A 15,675-nucleotide genomic window follows, 5' to 3' on the forward strand; every position below is an offset into this window, starting at 1 on the left:
ATAATTTTTTTAAATAAATGAATGGGTAATGGATCCTATTGTCTGTAGTTGCCAAGCAGAGATATTTGAAAAATCAATCATGTTTCAGAACTGGTTCAAAATGATTGCAATAATTATTTAATATTAATGTCTCAGGAGTTGTTAGGACCACATTATTTTGACTTTCCGTATCATCTGCTCTGTCTCCCTGTTTCTGCCCCTTACTCATTCAGTTATTACTATTTTAACTGTCAACAGCTTTTGATTCATTCAGGGTAATAATACTGATAGAACACTTAAGAAGACAATTCTGTTTTTATCTGGGCCATTAATCTACATTCAGACCCCATCAGCCTAACTCACAACCCAGCTCATTTCATTGAAATTTTAGATGAGCAAGCAGTATCTCTTCAGATCTTTTGAAAATGCAAATGCCACCGTTTCTTATTCAGTACAGTTGCATTCATGATTGCATATGCGACATGTAGAACTATAAAATACAGGACTACTTATTTGGCAGAATATAATATCAATAATATCAATAAAGCATGACGTTTCTCAAATCATTTTATGGAAAAGTGTCACGGTAAGTACTGGTTAGCTTTGGCCCAGGCACGTGCAGAGGGGGGGGGGGCTGGAGGGGCTTGAGCACCCGCCCCTTTCCTGATGTGTGCCCAAAGTGCCCTTTTGTTGAGGCAACTTTAAAATAAAAAAAAAAATTGTATTTATTTTTTATGTGTGTGGGCGTGCGGAGTCCTGTCTGTGCCCCTCAACAATAATATTTAACTATTAATCACAGTTTTGCTAAATAAAAGGATCTGGCTTGCATCAGTCACATGATCACTATTAACCAATGATCGCCCTTGACGGCAGAACGTGCTGGTTACGAGCCGGGAACGAGCTCACAAAGAGCACGCGCATTTTTTGCAGTCCGGAGCTGTAGGAGAAACACAAATTACCTCAGAGACACAGACTTACTATATTTATTCCATACAGACTGATGCGACAAAACCAGTAAGTAGGTGTACAGCGTACACCGTAGTGTGTAGCACCCAGGAGTATTGGCTTATTATGTACACGTTGGTAAGTTGTCTTGTGGCAACTGACGAACTGAAAGAAATGAGCGTGCTGTGTGTGCAACAACGCGACAAACATTACCTGTCCTTTTATTAACTGCACAGGTAGTGCTGGTCATAGCTGCTGGCTAACTGGGTAAGGCTGTCATGGGTCTGTAGCTCTGTCACCGTTTTAGGGAACATGTTTAGTTTTAAAGTAAGTTTCCGGGCTTTTCCTGCCTTTCTGGGGGGATTATATTTCACTAAAAAAGAATCTAATATGCATGTCCACATAATTATGCATTATTATAATATTTTAAAAAACACACTGTATTCTAAAGAACATACATTAAGAAGCAGATTATATTAGATTTATATTTTAAATAAGACAAAATTTGGATTTTACAGCAGTAAAATTATTGTATCTCTACAGTTTAAAAATGTAATAAGCTTTGCCCCTGCACAGAGTGGATAGTGAAACAAATGGAATCATCATAAATACATTAAATTCATATTTATTACTTCCCCCTCCTCATTGCTTTATTATTGTAGCTCTAGTAATAAATAATAATGTAAGGATTCTGAATCATCACCGTGATGCCCATAGTATATACAGTATTTGAAGAAGGTCTAAAATGTCACTGTGTGTGCGTGCATGTGTGTGTTTTATGTATATGGATTTTTTTAAATTATTACTCATGATATAACATTGTCTAGACATGGCTGGTAAGGACATGAGGAGGAAACAGTAGGAGCTGTGTGAGGCTACTAAAGGCAGTGGATCCCTCAGCAGCTGGATTACAAAGAGCACATGTACCAGTTGTACCAGCTATAACATTTTTCTGTCATCATTTTATTATAGATTAAGTGCAAGAGTTGTTAGGTGTGGATAATTAGATTATACAGGGAGTGCAGAATTATTAGGCAAATGAGTATTTTGTCCACATCATCCTCTTCATGCATGTTGTCTTACTCCAAGCTGTATAGGCTCGAAAGCCTACTACCAATTAAGCATATTAGGTGATGTGCATCTCTGTAATGAGAAGGGGTGTGGTCTAATGACATCAACACCCTATATCAGGTGTGCATAATTATTAGGCAACTTCCTTTACTTTGGCAAAATGGGTCTAAAGAAGGACTTGACAGGCTCAGAAAAGTCAAAAATAGTGAGATATCTTGCAGAGGGATGCAGCAGTCTCAAAATTGCAAAGCTTCTGAAGCGTGATCATCGAACAATCAAGCGTTTCATTCAAAATAGTCAACAGGGTCGCAAGAAGCGTGTGGAAAAACCAAGGCGCAAAATAACTGCCCATGAACTGAGAAAAGTCAAGCGTGCAGCTGCCAACATGCCACTTGCCACCAGTTTGGCCATATTTCAGAGCTGCAACATCACTGGAGTGCCCAAAAGCACAAGGTGTGCAATACTCAGAGACATGGCCAAGGTAAGAAAGGCTGAAAGACGACCACCACTGAACAAGACACACAAGCTGAAACGTCAAGACTGGGCCAAGAAATATCTCAAGACTGATTCTTCTAAGGTTTTATGGACTGATGAAATGAGAGTGAGTCTTGATGGGCCAGATGGATGGGCCCGTGGCTGGATTGGTAAAGGGCAGAGAGCTCCAGTCCGACTTAGACGCCAGCAAGGTGGAGGTGGAGTACTGGTTTGGGCTGGTATCATCAAAGGGGCCTTTTCGGGTTGAGGATGGAGTCAAGCTCAACTCCCAGTCCTACTGCCAGTTTCTGGAAGACACCTTCTTCAAGCAGTGGTACAGGAAGAAGTCTGCATCCTTCAAGAAAAACATGATTTTCATGCAGGACAATGCTCCATCACACGCGTCCAAGTACTCCACAGCGTGGCTGGCAAGAAAGGGTATAAAAGAAGAAAAACTAATGACATGGCCTCCTTGTTCACCTGATCTGAACCCCATTGAGAACCTGTGGTCCATCATCAAATGTGAGATTTACAAGGAGGGAAAACAGTACACCTCTCTGAACAGTGTCTGGGAGGCTGTGGTTGCTGCTGCACGCAATGTTGATGGTGAACAGATCAAAACACTGACAGAATCCATGGATGGCAGGCTTTTGAGTGTCCTTGCAAAGAAAGGTGGCTATATTGGTCGCTGATTTGTTTTTGTTTTGTCTTTGAATGTCAGAAATGTATATTTGTGAATGTGGAGATGTTATATTGGTTTCACTGGTAAAAATAAATAATTGAAATGGGTATATATTTGTTTTTTGTTAAGTTGCCTAATAATTATGCACAGTAATAGTCACCTGCACACACAGATATCCCCCTAAAATAGCTAAAACTAAAAACAAACTAAAAACTACTTCCAAAAACATTCAGCTTTGATATTAATGAGTTTTTTGGGTTCATTGAGAACATGGTTGTTGTTCAATAATAAAATTATTCCTCAAAAATACAACTTGCCTAATAATTCGGCACTTCCTGTAGTTTATTGCAATAACAAGTTGTGCCTTGTTCTCAGATAGACAGCAAGTGGAGAGTGATATATGAAATGATGGGATGGAAGGAAGAAGAGAAGCAAAGAGTGATTCACAGGAAGAGCCTAATTTATTTCTCACAGTTTTTGTTGCCTTATGGTTCCAAGCACTGTCACCAATCTTTGCATTTTGTTATTATCTCATGACACTTGTTTAATCAGCTACCATCTCTCCTATGGACTTTTTAATGTCTACAGTCTCAGATCAGCACAGCCCTGTCCTCCAGCACTATCAGCAGCAGGAGCAGCAGAAACCCCTCAACAGCAACATTGTACCCATCAGGTAAAACATAGGCTACGTTTGCTTTGCCTTGTCGCCACCTCACAACAGTGATATAGTATGATGCAATCCCATATTAGATTCTTGATGAATGTGTGTTGTTGTTATTCAGCCTGGTTCAATGTGCCCCTTTTTAACTTTGAGCACCCGCCCCTTTAAACGTCTCTCCACGGCCCTGCTTTGGCCTCCCTGTTTTCTTTGTCTCGCAGGTCCAGATCAGCTTGTCTCCACCCATTGTATCCCTGGTCATCACACCTGTGGCTCATTTCCCTGATTTCCCCTGCTAGTACATAAAAAGCAGCTGAGGTAACTAGTCTTCACCAGATCGTCTGCTTAGCCATTAAGAAATCAGGCTGTCAATCTGTTCAATCATCATGGTGAAAATTATTATTGTGTGCCAACCTCTCTGAGGAATCACTGCTATTGTAACCTACTCACCTGGTTCATTCCTGGAAAACATTCCCTGGAACCGCAACAACATTTTTATATATCATTCTTGTGTATATCCTCTCTCTCAGTGGATTACCTCCTTAGACTCAGATTCTGCCCTGAGCTTGCCCATCACTGTTGTTCTCTCTGGAGAGTATCTCAGTACAAGATTTCTGGGTTTCAAGAGCTGTGCTTTGTGTACAATTAAGTAATGAATATTGCACAATTCAGTCTCATTCTGATCATCTGTTTCTCCACTGGTGCTTGTGCCTTGATAGGAAAGTAGAAGCTTGGGAAACATATCTCAGGTTTACAACCATAGGATTAAAAATCCCAGTCACAGCGGGGCCACAGCCAAGTGTGCTCCTTATGCCATTACCAAATGTGGATAAACAAGTGGAGCATCAGCAAGAACATGTGGCCCAAAATCTGCCAAACCGAACATGTGGAACATCAAGAATAACATTTAGAAACTGTGCGACTGTTGGCCTCTAAGTTAGAGGCTTTAGAAAGGAGACTTTGCAAACCAATTTCTGATGTCAGTGGCTTCATCCATCATTTTTTTATAGTTGATGTGAATGAATCAGGTCACCTTTCAGCCTGTGGGATATGCCTGCTCACAAGTGTTAAGTGAAGAGTGCTTCAAAGTAACATTTTACTGTAATCACTTTACATTTTCCATAATACAGCGTTGCCACACATTACTCTACAAAATTCAGTAATCTTATTTCAGTTATGTTCGTGCTGTTACTTATGTTAAAAGGTTGTTCAGATATCTACATGATAGGCATATAGGAAAAACAACAAACTTTCTTTTTATTTTACTGCATGACATGACAAGAGCATGATGTGAAGTGTAAACTGCATCCAGGACAGGAACAACTGCTAACACAACATCGGCTCTTAGCAAACATCGTCTGCATTGGTTTACTGCTTCATCTCTGCCATTTACCAAACAGCATGTGATTTTTCTTGGGTTTGATACTAACAAAGTATCGCACTTCCCACCCATGACTAGGGATGGGTACCGGTATCCGGTGCCATGATGGCACCGGTTCTGACATAAACGGTAGTAACCAGACCGAAAAGCAGCGCACATTTCGGTGCTTTTTTTTCCTGAGATGTCATACACTTTGGATTCTAGCAGAATGATGACAGATGATGATGGCAGCAGCAGCCGTTCTTCTCTGCGTGAGTAGCTTAATGTTGTTCGTGTGTAAGCTAACCATGTTATTAAATTAATGCATGTAAGGTGAACTAGCAAACACCGTCGTAGTTACATGCGGCTGTCTTCTTGTTTGATGGCAGATACTCCCTTCACCCTGGCCAAAAAAGCTAAAATGACCAAAGAAAAAGTGGAAAACAGTTAAACATGAGAGGTTTTTGGACAAAGTTTGTGTTTTTTCCATTGTTTAAGCACTGCTTCCAGCCAAGAGTGGTACCATAAATCCCCTATAGCTGCAGAAAAGGCTAACATTGTTATCTTTTTACAAAAAAACAGCTGAACATGAGAGGTTTTTGGACCAATTTTGTGTTCTCCATTCTTTAAGCACCGGTTCGAGCACCGGTTCGAGCACCGGCACCGTTTCAAAAGTACCGGTTTGGTACTGGTATCGGATAAAACCTAAACGATACCCATCCCTACCCATGACACAATACAGTAGATTTCAGTGTCAAATATGTATCCCAGATTTCATCAGTAGGAGGTAGTGCACTACATTTGAATACTTGAAAAACTGGGGTTTTCCCTTTCTTTTCACAGTAGGATCAGTTAAGAGGAGTTACATTTTCATGAGTCTGTTTTGGCTCAGCTACTCAAATCTCTCAGAGCCCTGCAGGGATTTTCACCTGCGGCCAGGTGCACTCAGGGGATGCAGCGCTCGCAGGCTTTCTCTCCTTTTGGTAAAGTTGCAGCAGAGATTTTTACATTTGAACTTTTTTGTAGGTACTTTGCTGTTACTTTTTAGCAACTGGTCAACACAATCCTTTTCTGCAGAAGACTATGAATGATTTGCAAAAAACATGACACTGATACCAGTTCTTTTGTTTCCCTTTTTTTTTTTTTTTGTTAGTAATGAGTTCTTTCATTTACTTTTGAAACTCTGTGACACTTTCTCTACAAAGGTGTTATTAAAATAAGCTCTCTGTGCCTACTTCCCACATACATACAGCTAGAGCAGAAACCTAATTGGGCAGGATCATAAGAGAATGAAGAACACTAAAGAAGCAAAGCTCTTTTTTTTCTGGTATTCTCTCTCTGCATACTCCAGTCTCATGGTCTACTTCTAATTAGCAAATGTTAAATTTATATCCTTTGTTGTGAGAGGTTAGACAACTAAGTTGTTAGAGGATGCCCTTGTCTTTGTTAAAAATGGCAGTGTTGATGTTTTGAATCACATTTTTCTTTTTATCAAAGAAAATACAGCCAGGTATTGATTGCTGTCACTGATTACACCCTGCTACGTGCTGTCTCATCACTCAGCAACCAACTACATAACACCTCAGGGTGCTCATTTGGCTTGTTATTTTTGTATGTATTATTTAATTATTGTGTAAATGTAAAGTAACTTTTATTTCATCCAGTGGATTGTATAGCCCCCAGTTATATATTTGATTTTATTGTATGATTTTGACTGCGGCAGTCATGAGCCTAAAATTGATTATTGTGAAACTTAGTCTTATTGGTTGCATGCTTACTAACTATTTTTGCTTAGACAGATGTACCACATCTATGTATCGTGTATATAGTAGATTAGATAGCCAGCACATATTATTCTGAAGTGGCTATTCTAAAGACAACAAAAAAAAGTAGGGATTAAGAGTTGGCTGTATCTGAATTTTGTTACCTTTGCTATACTCTCCAAAATTTACTATTGTTAGGTGACTCTAAAGGGGTGGACTCATGCAGCAGAAACACACAGAGGCTCGGGAAGTTGCAGCGTATGCTGTTTAATTACAGTGACAGGGGTATTTACAAGGGTGAGGGCTATTTACAGTGGCAGGGTAAATGTAAGATGACGGGGAGAAACGAAAGCACAGAGCTGGGGCGTGCGGGGAGGATGGGTAGCGTACTGGGGCGATCTAAAGGAGAAGGACAAAACAGAGTTAGGGGGTGACTCATAAAAACCGAGAGCAAAACGGATGCGGACCGAGAGAGTTGGAGAGCTTACTTGATATAACTGAAATGCAGACATGGGCGGAGGCCTTCTAGAGCCACAGGTAGAGGCGAGGCAGATCTCCGTTCAGACCAAGGAACGCAATCTCCAGAGTCCAAGGCAGGCGAGCGGGCAGTGGGACAAGCTAGTGGAAAGGAAAACAGGCGAGGAGACAAATCCTGAATACTTAGCAGATGTAGTATAAATCTCGAGAGTCTTTACAAAAACACGTTACCACTTGTGGAAGCAATACTCTGACACCAGACGTCCATCGCATAGCTCTTTAAAAACGCTCCCTCTGATGACATCTGATGCACCGCACGTTTGCCAGGGATCCCGCAAAGCACCGCGCCACACACCTGTGCTGAAAAAGGAAAACAAACCCAATAACACCAGACACAACACACCAGCTCCTAATAACTAAAATTAAGATGAGGTATATCAGTCTCACCTTAATTTCAGCACAAAAGCAAATCTCAAAACATCTAATTTTTGGATCAGGTCTGTGAGAGGGTAAAGACTTCTATCATCAATTCTAAACCTTTAGAAGTATTTTCAAATTATTTCTAATTTAGCTGTAAATTTGCCACCAGGGGTCATTTGACTGTTCTATACAGTCCTATAAAGTTAACAGCCACTTGAAACAGTAATCTCTGCCTCGATTAGACAGATTTAGTCTGTGCATGCAGACTCAGATTATGCGTGTGGTTTTAGAGAGATAGCACTTTGTTGTTTGAAAAAGTTTGATTGAGGATTGATGAAATAGGATAAATAACATCTAGAGGATGAAGTCAGAGTGACTAAGCTGTCAACAGTGGAGGGGCAAGGATCTTTCATTCAGCTCTGTAATCCAGGTCCCTTCCCTCATTACCAGATCAACAATAAAAGCACGTTTCTGAAATGATCCTCCCAGATGACCTTGAGCTCCCCTACTCCCACATCCCCAGTTGGTATTCACCAGCAATGGCAACTAAGCCTGACCAGCAGTTATTTCACACTACATCAAAATGGCATGTAGGGGCACAGAACCTCATCCCACCACTGCTGAGTAAAGACAGGGAGAGGTGAAATAGACTTGGAGAGAGAGGATGAAAAAGACAGGAAAAGGGGAAAGGATTGAAAGGTGAATAGGGAGAGTATGAATATTGAATAGTTAATGTAATTTTCTTCATCTATGCATGTGTGCTTACACCATGGAAGGAATATCAGTAGCAGAAAAAGACTCACATGAGGGCAGCTGTAAGAATTGCTAGTACCCAATCTATTACTCTAAAGTGGCCCTTGACCCCTAGTGTGCCCACCTCACCAACTGAACTGAAGCTTCACAATGGTTTGAATAATTACTAATGATCTTTTTACTGTACACTCTTAACCCCTTAATGCCTTTTTTTCAATCACATGGACCATCAGTGTGTGGTCCATGTAAGTAGAAAGTAGCTGTCCATGAAAGTAGCTGTACGTAATGATACATCTGTGTGCTGGTTAGAACTTTTTTCGTCTAATGGTTACAATTTGTGAAGAAATTCATGAAGTTATTAATAAACAGGTAGTTGATTTCATTCTCACATTGTATGGGGAAAAAAATTAGGATCTCTTCAACAACTGACCTCAGTATCACTGTCACTGGACAAAAGTGGCTTCACTGAGGCAACAACTCTTTTCACAAAGTTTTATCTTCTCCAGAGTAAATAGACATTGAGGCATTTTGACAGCTAACATAAACAGTTAATGACAACCTACGCTTACTACTACTCACTGCAGATGAACAGCAGCCAGAGTTCTTTGTCCACTTTAGCTGGGATTAGAACAGAACCAAAAAATCAATCCACAGAGTTTCAGAGTCCCAACAACAGTCCAAGTAGTTGGCCTGGCAACAGAACACCTCTGGTGGGGAAACGGTATTGGAGATGGAGGCTCTTGAAACCAGGCGGCATGGCAGCATCGGCCTTCGGAGCAAATCCACTGGCTCTGGACTCCCTGGCTTGAACTTGGGTGGAGTGGGACACACACGGTCAGGCCCTGGTTTAGGTAGCCTGGTTCCCACAGGCTCTGGACCCACTGGTTCAAACAAAGCAGGACCCACTGATACAAGCTCTTAACTCTTTGGCTCAGGTGGAGCAGGACCCTTGGAAAAGATTTTTAGTAGATACACCTATGGAATCAATTTGAAAATCCTATATGACTTCCTTCCTGAGTTATCATATTCACAGGATTTTCAGAAAACTGGACATCTGACCTCTGACCTTGAGGTTGAAGTCACGGAGATTTTTTAGTAGATACACATACATTGCCTCGTTTTTTAATGATCACATTGACAAACTTAGGTGCCCATGCTGCCTGTCCATGGTGATGACATTACCCCATCACCCTTCTATGGCCGTGGCTAAAGCTAAAACATTAAACTCAAAGCGTGGGGTTAAAGACCCCGGATCATGACAGAAGCCAATATTTCAGTGTGATGTTTAGCATAGTGATACTAACTAGTATTAGTATTACTGTGCTAAACTAAAGTATTGAATTTAGTAAATATTAATACTGCTTGTCAGCATGTTAGCATGTATAAAAAATTTGCACTTGTGAAAGCACTTTATTATGAACAGTAGTTACACTTTGCAGCATCCTCTTATTGGAAGTAGTAATAGTGACAGAGTCCCCTGTGCGTGTGCGTTATGGCTTTCTTTCCATCCTTACTCTTACCTCCAGCACAGCTATGTCATGTTATGATGTGATGCAGCTGATCGTGGACCCTCAAAACAATGGTTGCTTTTGTCTGCACATTTCAGAAGTGTCGCAGAAGAGCCTCTAAAAGCTACATCACTAAAAAGTAGATGAGATGAGATGATCCCAAAGTGAGACACAGGAATGACACAGGAAATCTGTTCAATTTTTAAAATAAAAGAATAAAATAAAAATAAATTTGAAGCCATGTTAAAAATGAACTTCTCATGCATGCACCTCAGGTTTTAACTTACCTAATTTTTGTGAACAGCTTCTAAGTTTTGTATTGATTCTTTTAATTCTTGGTGATATTGGCACCTTAGCTCTCTCTTTGATTTTAATTTAGAATAAAAACCCTTTGTTTTGCTCGTGGTTCTAGCTCCCTGCTTATGTTTGCTCCCAGACACTTTTACTGTTATTTCCCCATATCCCCGGGAACTACAACACTATGTAAGAAATAGGTTGGCCTTAATAAATTAGTCCACAGAACTGGAACTAAAGGCAGAATACTTTGCGCTTCAGTTTATGTTTCAGCTAAATCTTGTTGTCCATTGACAAGGACATGGCAGCCATCCGTTATAAGAGGATGATCCTCAAATCATGACCAGTAACCCTCCATTCATTCCTTAAGCACCTATTCGGTTCAGGATTGTGCCTGGCCAAGTCACTAATCTATCACAGGCCAGATGAAAAACAGATTACACTAAATGTTAATTATAGCCATTTTGCTTCAGCTTGATTATCTGGTGCCTTCAAGTCATTGTGAGCTTCAGAGTATTTTTTTTGTTTGTTTTTGATTATTTAGGTTTATTAGGCATCTCTTTTGCGGTTTCTTTGAATGTGTTTTGGTTTCTTCTTTTTTGCGTCTCCTCTGGATTATTTTCTGTGTTTTGAAGTTGCTTTGATTTGTGTGTGAAATCATTTTTTTTCTCTTTAGGATCATTGGAAATATTGGATTTTAACATGGGAGACTACTGTAATTCCAATAACTGTTCCATCTTGCCAGTTGTTTTGCAGGTTTACAAGTCTGAGCTGTCTCTTCATTCAATGGCTCTGGCATTCTGTTATGTATGCACACATACATATAGATGATATAGTTAATCCTAACTGAAGATGGTTATATAATTTTAAAACTAGAATGTTTGAAACAATTCACTGCAAGCTTATTAAGTTCATATAATAACCTGTCAGATATTTTTGAAATGAGATAACTAACAAATATACAGTGTACCTGTTCAATCTAATCCAATGTCCTCACAACAAACCTTATTCTCTGGGAGTTATATTAGGTTTAGTTTTGTTTACATAGTTTCAAAAGGATAGTGATTCAACTCCACAGCAATTTTGCAGGTGTCATTGTGGTGGTTTATTGAGCTGAGAGATGCTTTGTAATATTCCGCTGTCAATAAATGGAGCAAAGCATGAAAACTCACTTGCTGGAAGATGATTAAATTGGTACATTCAGTTTCATCATCAGTTCAGAGAGTCTAAAAATTGACTGGTGCAGCAGCTGTCTTTTTTTCCCTCCCTTTTGCTGAAATGTTCAGATACAACTGGTGTTAATAATAATGATGAAATATTGTGTTAATTATACTTTAAATTCTAATTAGTTAACGTTATCAAGAAAAAGCATACACACCAATTGCTTTAAAAAACAAGTAAAAAAACAAGGAACTATGTTGTACTAAAAATGTATTTTTTAGTATAGGTTCCATACATGAAGGTTTAAGCAGCATGCAAAATTAATTTGAAAGTTTCTACAACATATGATTTCTTAGTTGTTTACTCGAATATCATATTTACTTGTTAAAGTAATGAAAAAAAAAGTGTAAAGGGCCATGAAGGCCAGTTTTGGACCGAAATGCAGACACAATGGACAGCTGTTTATTCAGAGCACAGGTTTTATTTCACTCCAGAATCTTAATCCACAGGTTTTGGGGGAGGACAAGTTCAATGCAAGAGAGGAAAAGGTAGATTAATCTGCTGGATATGAACAGGAACATCAAGGTGAGTACTTTTAGGAGTATGAGGGAAGCAGATTTGCTAAGTTGGAGAGACGGAGATCACTGAACACGGGACGTACAGAGCATCAGACTGAGCGAAGGAGTGAGAAGTCAAGACCTCCAGCTTTTTCTCCTTCCCAGAATCTGGAGGATTGTTGCCAGGGCAGGCAGGTAAGTGTCCAGCATGAAACGCGGAGACAGAGTTGGGTAGTGCCAAGAGTAAGGTGAGTAATGTTAACACAAGAAAGAACAAAACAATAATCCAATAACATGGATGTTGATTTACCAGTGTGAGGTAGTAGTGGAGTAGAAGTGGAGTGTGAGCTTGAGCTGGTCTTTAAATGCTGGCGGATGTTTGATGCTCATGATCTGCAGGTCAGGTCAGGAGGGAATCTGGACTCAGGGGCAGTGATGGAAAAATACTCCACAACATGACACTCAGCGTGGACAATGACGAAAAGGTCCAATCTCCTAAAACAGCCACATATATTCAATGGATGTAATTAAAATAAAGGTACAGTAATAAGCATTTTATTTCTTTTCTTTCTGATTACTAATAAATACTCCTGATCTGAAAATGTAATAACCAGTTTCCATACACTCATCACAGATGTGAATGTCATGATAATGTATGCGTGTGTGTGCGTGCGTGCGTGCGTGCGTGCGTGTGTGTGTGTGTGTGTAAGAACACAAATAGTTTCTGCTGAGCTAATTGATTATAATGACATAAACTAGAGAGGTCAGGCAACTAAAGAAATATCCACGTTTCTATAAATGATATTTAATATCAAGATTTAAAACTTCAGGTCCAATATGATTGTTAATTTAAAAACAACTAGCATGTTTGGCAAGATCAAATTACTGTTTTGCTATCGAGTTCTGATGAAGTATTAACTTTATCTCTTTGTCAGAAAGATCGAACAGTAATTACAGAGGTGAAAGTGTTGTTTTTTGCTTCTTTTCGATGTGTAAAGATCCATAATGTTGTTTATAGTGTCCACAGTGTTTCCGTGCAGGCTGGTGTTCCTCTCTATATATGGGGGCATGTGTACTGCCATCTACTGTAGGCAACATGCTGACTGGGGATCAGAACCTTATACAAACTCACTTCAAATAAACACAACTATCTCAAACTTACCGAAAAATATGTATCTAGTAAAACAGTTGCATTCTCTAAAACAATCACACAATATATAAATTGAAAGTTTACATTTGATAAGACGCTGCAGAGTAACAGGTAAAAAGATTTCTCAAGTTATATTACTTTCACAGAAAAATGCTATTATACATTTCTTCACCAAAGGTGTCTATAATAATGGTATTTGTATTTTTGATCCTCTTAGCAAATCTCAGATGTGTTCACACACACTCGTCTGCAAAAGCCCTTTTAAGCCAACGATGTTACACGCCGCAGGCATTTTGTGGGTATTTCTGGACTGTGAGGTGATAATTACAGTTTACACTCTGCAAGCTGCTGTAGAGATGCAAAAACCAGTAATTCTGTCAATTCAATGTATTTTTGGAATAATTCTTTGTTTATTCGTCTGTAGGCTGGGACAGTGACTTGTCTACTATCTTGCTGCTGCTACATCTGCTACCACCATCTGCACAAGGGCGAAAGAGACCAGGAAAGATGTCTGCATCTCAAGCTGTCAATAACCTCATCAAATTCCCAAAGGTGTGTTGTTTAAAATATACTTTCCATCACCTCTATTTACATGTACAGTGAGTTGAGCTAATCTACTGTCAGAGGATAGTCACTTAATACTGTTGTTTAATGTGTTGTTGTAGGCTGGAACCAGTGTACAGCAGCATCTAGACAACATCACCCGAAGCAGTTAGCCCTACCTTCTTACTCAGGGATCCACAAGAAGCAGCATTCACACCTTCATTGTGATTGAGAAGCATGCACTTCCATGTAAAGCGACAGGTTCAGTAGGAGCCCTTGATGAACTCTTTAGGGCCCATTATGTCTTTGGTACATCATACAGTTCATCCCTGACCAACTTTTTTACTTTTCTGCAAACAACTACGACATTGGGGAAATGTCATATTGCTTTCTCTAGTGAGCATCATAGAACTGTGAATTGTAAAGGTTTGTTACGTTAATTAAATGACACTGAAATGAGAAACATAATAAATGCTGTTACTTTAACCTGTATATTTGTTATTATTTCCATAATGTAGGATAGATCAGTTATTTAGTAATATAGCATCATAAGATGAATATGAAAAAAATCACACTACAGAGAAATAAAAATGATATATTATTACACATCAGAGTGTTATTATTAAACTAAATTTGGAGTAAAAATAGCTCTATAAAGTGTAATCAAATTACTCTGAACAGTGTGAATAACCCTCAGTGTTAAATATTTTTACACATTTTGTTGTTAATTTTGACACTAAATTGAGTACAATTAACACTGAAAAGTTAACACTGGCCATAGAGTAAATTTAACTCTAATTTTGAGTGGGACCAAATGTTATCTGAAGCAGAGTTAAAATCAACTCTGTAAGTGTAAAATTGACACTTGGTTTTTTACTGTGTAGGAGGCGTGAGCAGGATTTATAAGGTTTATATAGGCCAGGGCAAGACACGCGCAGGAATAGTTGTTTAGCAAAAACATTACAACCCCAAAACCGCAAATCAATTTAAATATATAGTACTGTATAAAGTTGTTGTATTTTGGATTTTCTCTAATCCACACAGGTTCAAAAGTATACATACAGTACATACATACAGATCAAATATATATGTATACTCACATCTTTCACTAAATGATACTGAAAGTTCTATTATGGATTTATATTTGACAAGACCAAAGCCTTTTAACTTCGTGTTAATGATCATGATTGATGACAACTGGTAGTTTCTCTACGCCAGCATAAAAAGGATTTGTTCATTGGTACTCACTGGATAGACCAATACTAGGAACAATGTACCAAGCCAAGGAATTCAGTGAAGGAGATGCTTGGATTTACACAAATTGGCAAGGTCTCTTAGAGCCATTTCTTAACAACTAGTGATTCAAAGCACATCATTTTAAACTATTGTAATTAATTACAAATGATTTAGATGTGTCTCCACTTTTCCAAGGCCTGGAAGAAGACCTAAACTGTCACTCTCAAATGACAGAAATTTGCTAGGCTGTTCAGTGACAACCCGGGAACCACCTACCGCCAAAATTGACATCTAGATGCAGCAATTTATTGAAAAATACATGGTACAAGTCCAACCAGAAACAGAGAAGCACATTAAACAGAAAGGTATCCCTACCTACCACTGTGGTATACCTACCACTGGTAGCAATGCAGCAGCAAACCATGTCTGAGATTCAACCATGTTTTACAGATGGAGCTGCACAAGCCATTGATTCAAAGTACCTGAGAATGGAACACAGAAAAATATGAAGGATATTTTCCTGGCCTAAATTTTGTTTTGTCTTTTATAACATATAACTCCTTTCAAAATATGCTGCAGTAGACAAAAACTGAAGAAAACCTCCATATGTTGGATCAACATATAGAGATTATCTGTGGAAAGAT

General features: G+C 39.1%; 1 long non-coding RNA gene across 2 annotated transcripts; it reads left to right on the plus strand.

The window, feature by feature from the left end:
• The first annotated feature begins 882 nt into the window (after positions 1-882).
• Positions 883-14,281, plus strand: LOC146367054 (uncharacterized). Of its 2 annotated transcripts, XR_014797631.1 has the most exons (6): positions 883-993; positions 3,740-3,824; positions 4,031-4,127; positions 12,055-12,640; positions 13,677-13,804; positions 13,918-14,281. It is a non-coding gene; the product is annotated as an uncharacterized LOC146367054 (long non-coding RNA). The 2 variants fall into 2 exon arrangements; XR_014797630.1 differs by having other exon boundaries at positions 12,055-13,804.
• The last annotated feature ends 1,394 nt before the right edge of the window (positions 14,282-15,675 follow it).

The sequence above is a fragment of the Perissodus microlepis genome, chromosome 18 (assembly GCF_051167445.1).
Source record: "Perissodus microlepis isolate ML-2025 ecotype Zambia chromosome 18, ASM5116744v1, whole genome shotgun sequence".
NCBI classification, from domain to species: Eukaryota; Metazoa; Chordata; class Actinopteri; order Cichliformes; family Cichlidae; genus Perissodus; species Perissodus microlepis.